The sequence below is a fragment of the Mixophyes fleayi genome, chromosome 3 (genome assembly GCF_038048845.1).
Source record: "Mixophyes fleayi isolate aMixFle1 chromosome 3, aMixFle1.hap1, whole genome shotgun sequence".
Classification (NCBI taxonomy): domain Eukaryota; kingdom Metazoa; phylum Chordata; class Amphibia; order Anura; family Limnodynastidae; genus Mixophyes; species Mixophyes fleayi.
The window spans coordinates 329645079-329659623 of record NC_134404.1 but is presented as its reverse complement, the minus strand read 5'-3'; positions in this window follow the sequence as shown (position 1 = coordinate 329659623).

Sequence of the window (14545 nt, the reverse complement as noted above, 5' to 3'; positions counted from 1 at the left end):
ACCGTACTGGTCAGTAAATAAACTTCTGCACACAGAAGGAGTCAAACCTGCCTACATCCAAAATTGGAAGACCCGGATAAAGATCTATGCAAACCACATTCAATATGCCCAAGCCATGCCCATTTTCAATGAAGCTACGCTCATCTTGAGTGTCATGCCCCAATCAGATCCTAAGGTCAAAAGAAAATAAGGACTGTTGGCAGATTTGAGCCAAGTCTTTGCTTATATATTTACAGTGACCAGTAATATAAATACACTACAATGAATACAAAAAGAAAATGTTTGTTAGCACGTGTCCTCAACTTTATACATTTATATACAATAACAATATCAGGTATTATATATATCCTACATTAAAAGGCTTTAAACAAAAAGTGTTCCAGTGTTACTGTATCTATGTGAAAGTGGGGTCTACAGGTTTTGTCCAAAATTTTGTATTAAAACCTAATATTTATATTGCAATATAATTCTATAGTCTTCCACAGGTTAGGACAATTGACTACAACAATTTCCTTCATGGTTTTCTGTATAGAAACTGTCCGGTTGTCACTAAACTCCAAATCTGATAAGGAAAATAAAATATAGGAGAGGAAAATGAATTGGAACAAGTGAGGATCACATTCTCCCGAAGACACATCATTTTTGGGGAGCGGTTTTACAAATTAGGTTTGAGTACTGTTTTGGAGGAAATTATATTAAGATGGATTTAAAAGATAGAAGATCAACTGTTCTATAAGCCAACCATAACACTTTCCAGTAAAATATACTGCATCCATGTGGCAGAAAAAGAGATGTATTTTCTCTATGTACCATGGGGAAATCTTAAAAGCAAAATCTGACTTCAAAGCAAACTGCCTTTTCTGGACTTTATAGAATTTTTTAACAATTATATCCAGCGTTCAGGTCATTTTGGGAGGGGGGGAGGATGTCTTCTATGTTTGTGTTCAATTAAGTTGTATTATGATACTGTCCAGTTGTGTAGTGTCCTATGTCTGTATACAGTGTAATAGAATTGTATTATGATCATGTCCAGTGGTCAGGTCATGTTGGAGGTGTAGTGTCCTATGTCTGTATAGAGTGTAATAGAATTATATTATGATCATGTCCAGTGGTCAGGTCATGTTGGGGGTGTAGTGTCCTATGTCTGTATAGAGTGTAATAGAATTGTATTATGATCATGTCCAGTGGTCAGGTCATGTTGGGGGTATAGTGTCCTATGTCTGTATAGAATGTAATAAAATTGTATTATGATCATGTCCAGTGGTCAGGTCATGTTGGGGGTGTAGTGTTCTATGTCTGTATAGAGTGTAATAGAATTGTATAATGATCATGTCCAGTGGTCAGGTCATGTTGGAGGTGTAGTGTCCTATATCTGTATAGAATGTAATAAAATTGTATTATGGTCATGTCCAGTGCTCAGGTCATGTTGGGGGTGTAGTGTCCTATGTCTGTATACAGTGTAATAGAATTGTATTATGATCATGTCCAGTGGTCAGGTCATGTTGGAGGTGTAGTGTCCTATGTCTGTATAGAGTGTAATAGAATTATATTATGATCATGTCCAGTGGTCAGGTCATGTTGGGGGTGTAGTGTCCTATGTCTGTATAGAGTGTAATAGAATTGTATTATGATCATGTCCAGTGGTCAGGTCATGTTGGGAGTATAGTGTCCTATGTCTGTATAGAATGTAATAAAATTGTATTATGATCATGTCCAGTGGTCAGGTCATGTTGGGGGTGTAGTGTTCTATGTCTGTATAGAGTGTAATAGAATTGTATAATGATCATGTCCAGTGGTCAGGTCATGTTGGAGGTGTAGTGTCCTATATCTGTATAGAATGTAATAAAATTGTATTATGGTCCTGTCCAGTGCTCAGGTCATGTTGGGGGTGTAGTGTCCTATGTCTGTATACAGTGTAATAGAATTGTATTATGATCATGTCCAGTGGTCAGGTCATGTTGGAGATGTAGTGTCCTATGTCTGTATAGAGTGTAATAGAATTATATTATGATCATGTCCAGTGGTCAGGTCATGTTGGGGGTGTAGTGTCCTATGTCTGTATAGAGTGTATTAGAATTGTATTATGATCATGTCCAGTGGTCAGGTCATGTTGGGGGTATAGTGTCCTATGTCTGTATAGAATGTAATAAAATTGTATTATGATCATGTCCAGTGGTCAGGTCATGTTGGGGGTGTAGTGTTCTATGTCTGTATAGAGTGTAATAGAATTGTATAATGATCATGTCCAGTGGTCAGGTCATGTTGGAGGTGTAGTGTCCTATATCTGTATAGAATGTAATAAAATTGTATTATGGTCATGTCCAGTGGTCAGGTCATGTTGGGGGTGTAGTGTCCTATGTCTGTATACAGTGTAATAGAATTGTATAATGATCATGTCCAGTGGTTAGGTCATGTTGGAAGTGTAGTGTCCTATGTCTGTATACAGTGTAATAGAATTGTATTATGATCATGTCCAGTGCTCAGGTCATGTTGGGGGTGTAGTATTCTGTGTCTGTATAGAGTGTAATAGAATTGTATTATGATCATGTCCAGTGGTCAGGTCATGTTGAGGGTGTAGTGTCCTATGCCTGTATAGAGTGTAATAGAATTGTATTACGATCATATTCAGTGGTCAGGTCATGTTGGGGGTGTAGTGTCCTATGTCTGTATAGAGTGTAATAGAATTGTATTATGATAAGGTCACTTATATTTATATAGAATTTATTAATATTCAAATCGATAATATTCTTATATACAGATAACCATGAATAATGCATAAATTGAATATACAAATGACAGACCACCTCTCATAAATATATAATAGCCCATTTGGTATATATATGATGAAATCTGTATAAAAAAAAGCTTATTTAAAACATAAACTCTATAGTAAAATCCAATGGGCAACAATCACACAGAGGAAGAGGAAATGCCTACAATCATTAAATGTTAAATGTTTTGAACACAATAAAATATAAAGTACAATAAAAATGTATCTACTTGTCTGTTAAATACAAATTTATTCTAAAAATGTATCATCTTTATCAATTTAAACCACTTTCCACAGTCTATGTAGTAATATCAATTTGTATAATGTGGTAATACATTCTTGATTCAATGGAACGAAAAGCCAATAAGCAATTATAATGTCCCTATGAATGGAAACTATATATGAAATCCCTGTGGAGTATACACAGAAAGTCATTTGTTATCTCTCCTCCAGATTAAGTAGACACACATAATAAATGGTACGTTTGTAAAATATACATTTGTCACTTCCACGTGCATAAATATACATCTGTGCTTTCGTATTGTGGGTGTAATATCACGTTGAAGTAAGACATAGCAGAACGGTTAGAGGTTTGGAACACAGGATAAGATCATCTCTACAATAGTGTACAAGGTTAAATTCGTTACAGATTTTAATTGGCTCTCTACTGTACCAACAACCAACAGCAGGCTCCAGCTGAGGCCTGTACCCATGTATATTGATGTAAACATTCGAAACGTTTCACTTAAGGCATCATCATCAGTTGTGCATTCTGTATTTTTTCGGAATATGTTTGACCAGAGGTAACGGCCATGTCTTCTGCTCTCCCGTTGATCCGTCCAGGGTGCGTGATAAAAATATTGTTTGGAGTTTGTTAGTTAGTTTTATCTATTTTGTATAAGTTACATTTTGTACAAAAATTTATATTTTTATTCTTTCAATAACTATTGTTACATGACATAAGTAAATTATATGCAGAGTTTTTCTTATAATGAAACCTGAAATTTAGGCCAAATAAAATAGCGAAAATAAACGTTAAACTTTTTGGAATATTACTTATATTATTATTATTATTATTATCATTTATTTGTTAGGCGCCACAAGATTTCCGCAGCGCCGTACACAGTACAAACAGTAGACTATACAGGGTATAACAGTACAGAACAAGAAACAAAAATACCAATACTTCAGAAACTCCAGGCAGGCTGCTGCAATAAACACGGAGCAGAAGAACGGGTAGGTAGACAGGAGGGAAGAGGACCCTGCTCATTCGAGCCTACATCCTAAGGGAGGGTTGACAGACCAGGCACAAGAGGAGCCGGTTGAGGCAATGGGAGAGAGGGGAGAATGAGCGGAGGAGATGGGGGTTAAGTGGACGGATGGAAGGGCTTTGAGAAAGAGGTGAGTTTTGAGTGCACGTTTGAAGGAGCACAGAGTGGGAGAGAGGCGGATGGAGCGAGGGAGGTCATTCCAGTGAAGGGGGGCTGCACGGGAAAAGTCCTGGATTCTATAATGGGAAGAGGTGATCAGAGTGGAGGAGAGGCAGCGGTCATTGGCCGAGCGCAGGGAGCGGGCGGGAGTGTAAATGGAGAGGAGGTTGGAGATATAAGGGGCAGTAGAGTGGGAGAGAGCCTTGTAAGTGGTGGTGAGGAGTTTGAAAAGAATTCTGTAGGGGAAGGGGAGCCAGTGAAGGGCAAGGCAGAGAGGGGAGGCAGAGGAGGAGCGGCGTGAGAGGTAGATGAGTCTTGCGGCCGCGTTGAGAATAGAGCGGAGGGGGGAGAGGCGAGAGTGGGGGAGGCCAGTGAGGAGGAGGTTACAGTAATCCAGGCGGGAGATGATGAGTGCGTGTATGATGGTTTTGGTGGCCTCCTGAGAGAGAAAGGGATGGATGCGGGCGATGTTGCGTAGAACTTATAGAACACTACCCAATGTTTGCAGGAGAAGGACGTGTTTTAATGTTCCTTTAACGTAAGACTCTCCCTATTTGTTGTTACTAATTTACGCACCAGATCAATCACTATACACAGTGCATATTTGTCTTACTGTATCTACAGTTGTTTTGTCCTGTTTGGCTCAAAACGACCCAAGTACAGACTGCCTGATTCAATAAGGAAAGTTAAGCAAAAGTAAGTAAGTAAGTAAGACAAAACCATGTAGCATTGTAGAGGGGGGGGGGGGTAAATTTAAAATGTAATGGCAGATTTATATTTGGGGTAGGGCATATCCTAGATCAACTTTAAATTTCAGTGCACAAATAAAACTATAAAATATTTGTGTGCTACATGAATAGCAATCAGTATTTATGTTATGTGCAAAATAATAAACTAATTTGCAATGTAACACGGTTTGTCCAGGAACAAACTTACTCCCTTTTTGCCTTACTTTCCTTAACAAATCAGGTCCAGTGTGTTTCCTGAAAAAATAGGGTGTGGAGATGCTCAACTTCAAAAGTCCCCCTTCCAAGGCCGGAAAGTTGGACAGCAGTGAATCACAAAGATGTTGGTGAGAAGTGGTGAAGGAAACGTCACTATTATATCATCCGAAATTCGCACCTCTGTGAAATAGCCTGTTCCGCAGCAAAACTCATCTTGCGCAAAATAATAATTACACGCATCTCACCATGTGAATTCAGGAAAAGCAGGAAGATTTCAGAATAAGCATATTCATTTTTGCACATTCATAATTGACCTTTAGTGATTATAGAACATTTTTGCAGTCCATTAATGCGTCTTGCGGTACTATAACATTAGAAATTCTTACATTTCTTTAAGAAATCTTCACATATCCTAACAACCAGGAAACCAAACAGACTTTCTGTGCTTTTTGTAGCAAGCTGATAGATTTCTCTTTCATTAATAAAACAACTCCTGGTACAGATTGCTGAGTATATAAAAACAGAAACAGAAGCCGTGGAGACCCGCAGGAACCATTCCTATCTTTTGTAGTATCAGCGTGGAGCTTTCTATAGTTTTTATCTTGGAAAATTACTGGCTGGTTGCCCCCCTAGTCACGGGGGATTCTGCAGTAAAATAATTTTAATTTTGCCTGTACTTTTATATAAACATTAATGTCCTGCAATAAATATGGTATATTTATGAACCACAAAAAAATGCAGACTCACATGGCTTGTTTATTTGCACAAGTGCGACTATTTGTCCACCAAATCCATTCCAACTTCCACGCCCACTTTCTGGTCCTTGACACCGCTCCCTAGATTTTTGGATTTGTGAATCTACCTGAAAGTGTGAAAACATTACTATTGTGTTTCTCTTTAAAGTTCTACTCGGTTTAACTTAATTTGCCTTAAATTGATCACTGTAGTGAGGGGATGTCATGTCAGGTTTGAAAAAGTGGAGATTTTGCCTATAGCAACTAATCAGAGTCTAGTTATCATTTATTTACTACATTCTACAAAATGACAGCTAAGATCTGATTGGTTGCTATAGGCAACATCTCCACTTTTTCAATCCCGCAGTTTAGTAAATATACCCCTTGATCTCTGGCACCTCCAAGATGGTAAACAAATCAAGTCTTTTGTGGGGAGATGGTTTGTAGTCCTTGGGACCAAAGTCCTTGGTCAGCCTCCCAAATGTACTGAAACAACATTTCCATGTTCAAAAATAAAATGTCAGTGATTATCACTTGTACATTCTGTCTCTCCACAAGAGTCTTGCTCAGCAGTCAAGATTTGTTTGGTGATACATTTTGCTCTAAACAATTAATCTGATTCAGGCTACCACGGCCAAAAACTAATAAGAAAGCAGATTATTATAACAGATATACTAAATATACTGTATGACTATATGATAACGATCATAAAAATGTAAAACATATATTTTTATGTTTATGACAATGCAAAATTCTTTACAATATTTGAATAATGCAGCAACATGTACAGTATGTATATATGTATTTATAAACATATCTATTTAGTGCCACTGTTTAGGACACACCTTATTTGCAACACAGCAGCCCAGGGAGCCATATATAATACAATCAAATTGCTAATGTAATTGTCATGAGCCGCGGCGATCCGCGGCTCGCTTTCTCCTCCAGCGTCCTGGCTGCTTTGGCAACAGCCGGGACATTATTTCCGGTTCCCCTCGTCCCAACCGGTGCCAAGGAGATGGTCGGGACACTTTCTGATATAGCGCCGCGTCCCAGCAACGCTGACAGCTGGGTTGTGCGCACAGAGTAAAAGAAACAGTCTGCGGTCTTATTAATTACTCTTGAATTAATTAGGCAGGGTCTGGGGTTAGTTTCAGGGTTAAGCCCTGATTGGCTCTCTTCAGTATTTAAGGCAGGGAGGGCTTAGCCTTCCTGCTGGTTATAGAGTTCTGTTCCAGTTTGCTGAACTGCTCCTGTGCTGTGTTTGGTGAAAACCTTTGGATTGACTTCTGTGTAGTACCTCTGCCTGTTTCTTGGATCCTGACACCTGCAAGTTGCCCTGACCTCCTACCGGTTACCTGGACTTGAACCATTGCTTGTTGCCCTGACCTTCTGCCTGTTACCTGGATTTGAACCATTGCTTGTTGCCCTGACATTCTGCCTGTTACCTGGACTTGAACCATTGCTTGTTGCCCTGACCTTCTGCTTGTTACCTGGACTTGAACCATTGCTTGTTGCCCTGACCTTCTGCCTGTTACCGGATTTGCATCGTTGCCTGTGGCCCTGACTCTGCTTGTATCTGACGTCTCCGCCTGTGCTCTGTTAGGCCAGTCAGACATTATCATCTCTGTTCCAGACCGCAGACCTCTGGTCTGTCCCTACTCCGTGTATTACCTCCCACTCCTCAGTGCTGCTGTGTGACCATAAACTTGTACTACACTGAGTGTAAAACCTGGGGGCATCCGAGTACCTGTGAGCATAACCAGTCTCTATGGGAAAGGCAGCTGCTATAGGTGAAGACCTCTTCCGCTGGTTCTACAAGTTTATGACGTACTGGTGGCCATAACAGTAATAATAGACATTGCAATAGCATAAGGATTAGATTTCTAACCCAAGGAACTTACATCCTAATAAGTTATATAGGAAAACAAACAATCAGTAGGGGGACAATTGCATTCAGCAAGTCATGATTGATAAGATGTATGTTGGAAGAAGTGACATGAGAGTGATAGGTGGATGGTGGAAGGTAGCGAGTTCCAGAGATAAGGACGAACACAGGAGAAGGGTTCTATATGACAGAAAACCACGTTAGTATGTTGAATATAAAGTTAGCCCATATGAAAGGGTGTAGCAAGGGATTAAGTCAGAAATGTCAATAGGTGCAACGGTATGAAAATGAATATGGCATTTCTTGTGGAAACAGCCAAGAGATTGGAATAAAACAGTTTTGACAGATACAGAACAAGAGGATGGCCCTGTAGTTCCAGAAACTGCACTTTGAATGGACTGAAGAATGGAGAGATGAGAGACGGAGGAGCCAGTAAGGAGAAGGTTACAGTAATGAATGGAATGAATGAACGTTTCAGCAGTAGATACACAAAGGATGGTCTGTATGTTAGCAATGTTATGGGGGAGGAGACGGCAGGTTGAGGCTGTGACTTGAATGCTTTGGAAAAAAAAATAAAATAAAGGGAAGTACTATGGTCCCTAGACAAGGAGCTTGTGGAACAGGATCAATTACTGTATTATTGACCGTGAAGGGGAAGATTATTGATGGAAATTGCTTGGGTGGAATGATAAACAATTCAATTTTCTAGTTTATTTTTAGACATCTGTCCACCATCCATGATATAGCTGAAAGGTAAAAAGATGTCTGCAACTGAAATGAATGAGAGGTCACATGCGAACAGATAAAGTCATGTACCTATGGAATAATTCCCAAATGCTCAGATTTAGGAGGCGGGACAGTCCCACGATGACCCACGAACACCATTTTTCTCCTAATTATAAACTTGCAAGGTATGTTACTCTACACCAGTGAATTGAAGGAGGAGACATGTGTGTGTATATATATATATATATATATATATATATACAGTCTCTGATAGCATATACAATCTCTGATGGCATCCCTGTGTACATATATATATATATATATATATATATATTAAAGATGAGCGGGCTCGGATTTCGCTAATCCGAGCCCACCCGAACAGTGCGGATCCGACGGGATCCGAGCACTGTTCTGGTACTTCCGGCCGCCAAATCAATCCAAAATGAGGCTATGACATCCAAGTCTCGCGTCGGATCTCGCGAGACTCGGATGTCACAAATTCCCCGCTCGCGGCCGCCATCCTAATTCTCCCTGCGATCACTGAAGAGAGAGATTGTTTGGGAGCCCTTGTCCTGCTTAGTTATTTTCAGTGGTTATTTGGGAGATCCTGTGCTCTGTCCTGCTGATCAGTTTAGTGGTGCTTTGTCCAGTGCTCTGTCCTGCTGAGTCCAGTCGTGCTTTGTCCAGTGCTCTGTCCTGCTGAGTCCAGTGGTGCTGTGTCCTGTGCTCTGTCCTGCTGAGTCCAGTGGTGCTGTGTCCTGTGCTCTGTTCTGCTAAGGCCATTGTTATTTAAAAATTATTAAAAAGTAAAAAAAAAAAAAAAAATTATAAAAAAATATACAAAAATAATTTTAAAAAAATATAAAAAAACTATAAGAAAAGTCTAGAAAAATTTCTACTGCAATATATGAATAGGTTCACTGTTCCTGCAGTCAAGAAATATTAGTACTGCAATATATAAAAATACGTTCACTGTTGCTGCTGTACCAAAAAATAGGTACTGCTATTTCAAACTACGTTCACTGTTGCTGCTGTACCAAAAAATAGGTACTGCTGTATAACTCCAGTCCAGTGGTACTCTCCTGTGCCGCAGATAATTTTTAAAGGCTTTGCCGAGTGTGTGTGGTTTAGGGGTACGCTCTCTTGTGCTGCATATAATGGAGTACCAAAATTTGGAGGATAAAGTAGGGAAAGATCAAGAACCACTTCCTCCTAATGCTGAAGCTGGTGCCACTAGTCATGACATAGACGATGAAATGCCATCAACGTCGTCTGCCAAAGGCGATGCCCAATCTCCTAGTAGAGGGCATGTTAAATCCAAAAAGCCAAAGTTCACTAAAATTAGCAAAAAAAAAAAATTGAAATCATCTGAGGAGAAACGTAAACTTGCCAATATGCCATTTACGACACGGAGTGGCAAGGAACGGCTTAGGCCTTGGCCCGTGTTCATGACTAGTGGTTCAGCTTCACCCAAGAATCTAAGCCCTCCTCAACCCCCCCTCTAAAAAATTTAAGAGACTTAAGCTGTCATCAACAACACAGCAAACAACTCTGCCTTCTAAAGAGATGGCATCACAAATCCCCAAGGCGAGACCAAGGGTGTTGGTGGTTGCGAAGCCTGACCTTCCCATCACTGTATGGGAATAGGTGGCTCCTTCCATCATTTGCAGCACACCCTCTGCATATGCTGGAACAATCACCCACAGTCCAGTTACAGATTTGGCTAATGAAGGTGTCAATGTTGTACACCGGGAGGAGGATATTGATGTAGCTGGCGCTGAGGAGGAATTTGATGAGGAGGATGCTGATGTGGTTATCTTAAATGAGGCACCAAGGGGGGAAACAGTTGTTGTCCGTGGGATGAAAAAGCCCATCATCATGCCTGGTCAGAAGACCAAAAAATCCACCTCTTCGGTCTGGAGTTATTTTTATCCCAATCCGGACAACAAATGTATGGCCATATGTACCTTATGTAAAGCTCAAATAAGCAGGGGTAAGGATCTTGGCCACCTAGGGACATCCTCCCTTATACGTCACCTGAAGAACCTTCATAATTCATTGTTTAGTTCAGGACCTGTGGCTAGGACCGTCAGCAGTCCAGGGACACCTAAATCCCTTGGTCCTGTTGTATACACACCACCAACACCCTCCTCGTCAACTTCCTCCACGATCTTCATCAGAGATAGTCCTGCAGGCCATGTCACCGGCATGACTGAGTCCTCTTCAATCCGGGATTCTTCCTGAGGATCCTGCAGCGGTACGCCTACTGCTGCTGTTGCTGCTGGTAGTCGGTCATCTTCCCAGATGGAAAGTCGTAAGAACGCTACGTCTTTCACCAAACAGTTGACCGTACAACAGTCGTTTGCCATGAGCACGAAGTACGACAGTAGTCATCCTATGGCAAAGCGGATAACTGCGGCCGTAACAGCTATGTTGGTGTTAGATGTGCGTCCGGTGTCCGCCATCAGTGGAGTTGGATTTAGACGGTTGATGGAGGTATTGTGTCCGAAGTACCAAATCCCGTCGAGATTCCACTTTACTAGGCAGGCGATACCCGAGATGTACAGAGAAGTACGAAAAAGTGCAGTCCAGAAATATTAGTACCAGAGATTAAACTACGTTCACTGTTCCTGCAGTCCAGAAATATTAGTACCAGAGATTAAACTGCGTTTACTGTTCCTGCAGTCCAGAAATATTAGTACCAGAGATTAAACTAAGTTCACTGTTCTTTCAACAACATCAGGGTGGGTGCGAGGGCCCAAGGACAAATCCATCTTGCACCTCTAGCAAACTCTTGCAAACTGCCACCCTGTCTGCCACTGCAGTGCCACTCCTAGATGGGCCACGTGTTTGTGCCGCCCACTTGTGTCGCTTAGCTTAGTCATCCAGCTACCTCGGTGCAACCTGTGGACTAAAAACAATATTGGGAGGTGTGAGGTGTTCAGAATAGACTGGAAATTAGTGGAAATGAATGTTATTGAGGTTAATAATAGCGTAGGAGTGAAAAAATAAATAAATGGATTTTAGCACTTTTTATGCTTTTTTAGAAAAAAATCAGAACCCAAAACCCAAAATCAGAACCAAAACCTTTCGTGGGGTGTTTTGGCAAAACAAATCAGAACCCAAAACCTCAAGCTAATCAGAACCCAAAACCCAAAACACCAAAAGTGGCCGGTGCACACCCCTAATATATATACAGGGATGCCATCAGAGACTGTAGGGCCCAGTATTAATTAATCTGGCAGGGAACCCCTTCCCTCCCTCTTCGCCATATATGCCCCCCTTCCTCTGCACAGTGCATGCACCAGTAAATGCTCCACTTCCCCCTCCCATATCACAGTAAATGCTCCACTCCCCCCGCCCATATCACAGTAAATGCTCCACTCCCCCCGCCCATATCACAGTAAATGCTCCACTCCCCCCTCCCATATCACAGTAAATGCTCCACTCCCCCCTCCCATATCACAGTAAATGCTCCACTCCCCCCGCCCATATCACAGTAAATGCTCCACTCCCTCCGCCCATATCACAATAAATGCTCCACTCCCCCCTCCCATATCACAGTAAATGCTCCACTCCCCCCTACCATATCACAGTAAATGCTCCACTCCCCCCTCCCATATCACAGTAAATGCTCCACTCCCCCCTCCCATATCACAGTAAATGCTCCACTCCCCCCTCCCATATCACAGTAAATGCTCCACTCCCCCCTCCCATATCACAGTAAATGCTCCACTCCCCCCGCCCATATCACAGTAAATGCTCCACTCCCTCCGCCCATATCACAGTAAATGCTCCACTCCCTCCGCCCATATCACAATAAATGCTCCGATCCCCCCTCCCATATCACAGTAAATGCTCCGCTCTCTACACCTCCCAGCCCTGCCACGAGTGTGCACTTCAATGAATGAATGTTTTGAGGAGAGGTGAGTAAGGGGCCGTGCTCCCATGATGTCATGACCGCGCCCTCTTTCACAGTCTTCCCGATTTGAAGAGCTCTAAAGTTGGTAGATAAGAAAAGGTGGTATTTGAAGCCAAATTAACTGATACAGTAAGTTACTCAAGCTGATCTGGGTAGATAGAGAAGAGCATGGAGGTCATAAATACAGAACCAAGGAGAACAACCACAGATAGACTAACAGATGAAGATACAGCCTTAGATGCACTAATAATGAGTCAGAACCAGGAGTGTAGTGTTCCTGTGATAGCTACTGCAGTGAGCGAAACAGAGGGGTCTACTTTAAAAGCTGCTGAAAGGGAGGATAACAACTAAGTTAATACCTTGGGATTTAGAGAGCCTATAGAGCTTCAGTTAAATAAGAGCCAACAACAAGACGTCAGGCCGCACCTGTTCTATAGAAATACAAAATGGTAAATATGACTACAATGTAATGCTCACATATAGTTTATAATAAAAACTATAAAACATTCTGTGGTACGTTACTTTAGCTGTAGGGTTCACAAAGGGAGTGAATAATATTTATTGTGTCATATAAGGCAAGGAGCTGACGTTGCCATGATTATAGGTCTGTGCAGACTAATGGTTGTGGAAGGTGACAATGCCAGGTAGCCTCTTTCACCTACTGATAGTGTTTTTCCTTATCATGCTTCCAACATCAGTGTTTAATCGCTTCCTGCTTGGCTCCTGTCGCATCAAGACATATCCTACGCCCCGCTGGTGTTTTTCAAAGCCGATAAAGTTATCAGCAAGTTTATTAGACTAGAAAAGCATGACAAGATATGAAATCATCGCAATGTGAGCAGGAGACCGGGCGGTGCACATATTTATTCAATCATTTCATTCAGGGGTGAATAGTACAACAGAATGGAACAAGGCTGAGTTACCTAGATTGCCTCAGAGATGGAAATCTTTGAAATTATGGAGAAAGGTACAAATATATATATGCACAAGTTTTAGGAATTTGCTAGAAATTAGGATATTTAACAAGTAAATGATGGTGAGAGAAGCATTCTATATATGCAGGACCGTCATCAGGGGGTACAGCCGGTACAGCGGTGGGGGGCCTGGACAGACCAAGGGACCAAGACAGACCCCTCCATCCATCCAGGCTTCCTTGGTCGGTCTTAGCCCTCAAGTCTGTGTCAGACTCTCTGACCAACCTGACCCCTATCCCTCCACGCCATGGCTACTACATACAGCATTATGGGAACACGTGGCACAGTGACATCATCACTGTGCGACCCACTTCCGGTCAATCAGTGTCCAGGAGTGTTTGCGCCAACAGCAAGATAAGTGAATTGGGGACCTTTATTGTGATATAGGATGGGGGAGCAGAGCATTTACTGTGATATGGGAGAGAGGGAGCAGAGCATTTACTCTTATAATGGGGGGAAACGGAGCATTTAATGTGATTTGGGGGGGGGCGGAGCATTTACTGTAATATGGGAGGAGGTGGAGCGGAACATTTACTGAGATATGGGAGGGGGGAGCGGAATATTTACTGTGATGCGGGATGGGGGAGCAGAGCATTTACTGTGATATGGGAGGGGGAGCAGAGCATTTACTGTGATATGAGAGGGGGGAACAGAGCATTTACTGTGATATGCTAGGGGGGAGCGGAGCATTTACTGTGATATGGGATGGGGGAGCAGAGCATTTACTGTGATATGGGAGGGGGGAGCGAAGTATTTACTGTGATATGGGAGGGGGAGCGGAGCATTTATTGTGATGAGGGCGGGGGAGCGGAGCATTTACTGTGATGAGGGAGGGGGGAGCGGAGCATTTACTGTGATGAGGGAGAGGGGAGCGGAGCATTTACTGTGATGAGGGAAGGGGGAGCGGAGCATTTACTGTGATGAGGGAGGGGGTGCATCTACTGTGCAGAGGAAGGGGAGCATATACGGCGAAGAGGGAGGGAAGGGGGCCCTGCCAGATTCATAAATATATATATATATACACACACACACACACATGACCCCTCCTCCAATTCATATAAACCACTGTGTGATACATCATTTGAAGAAATGTCACATGATCAGCTGATGAGGGAGCTTATCACTCAGTAAGCTCAGCTCCCTCATGGTAAGAGAAT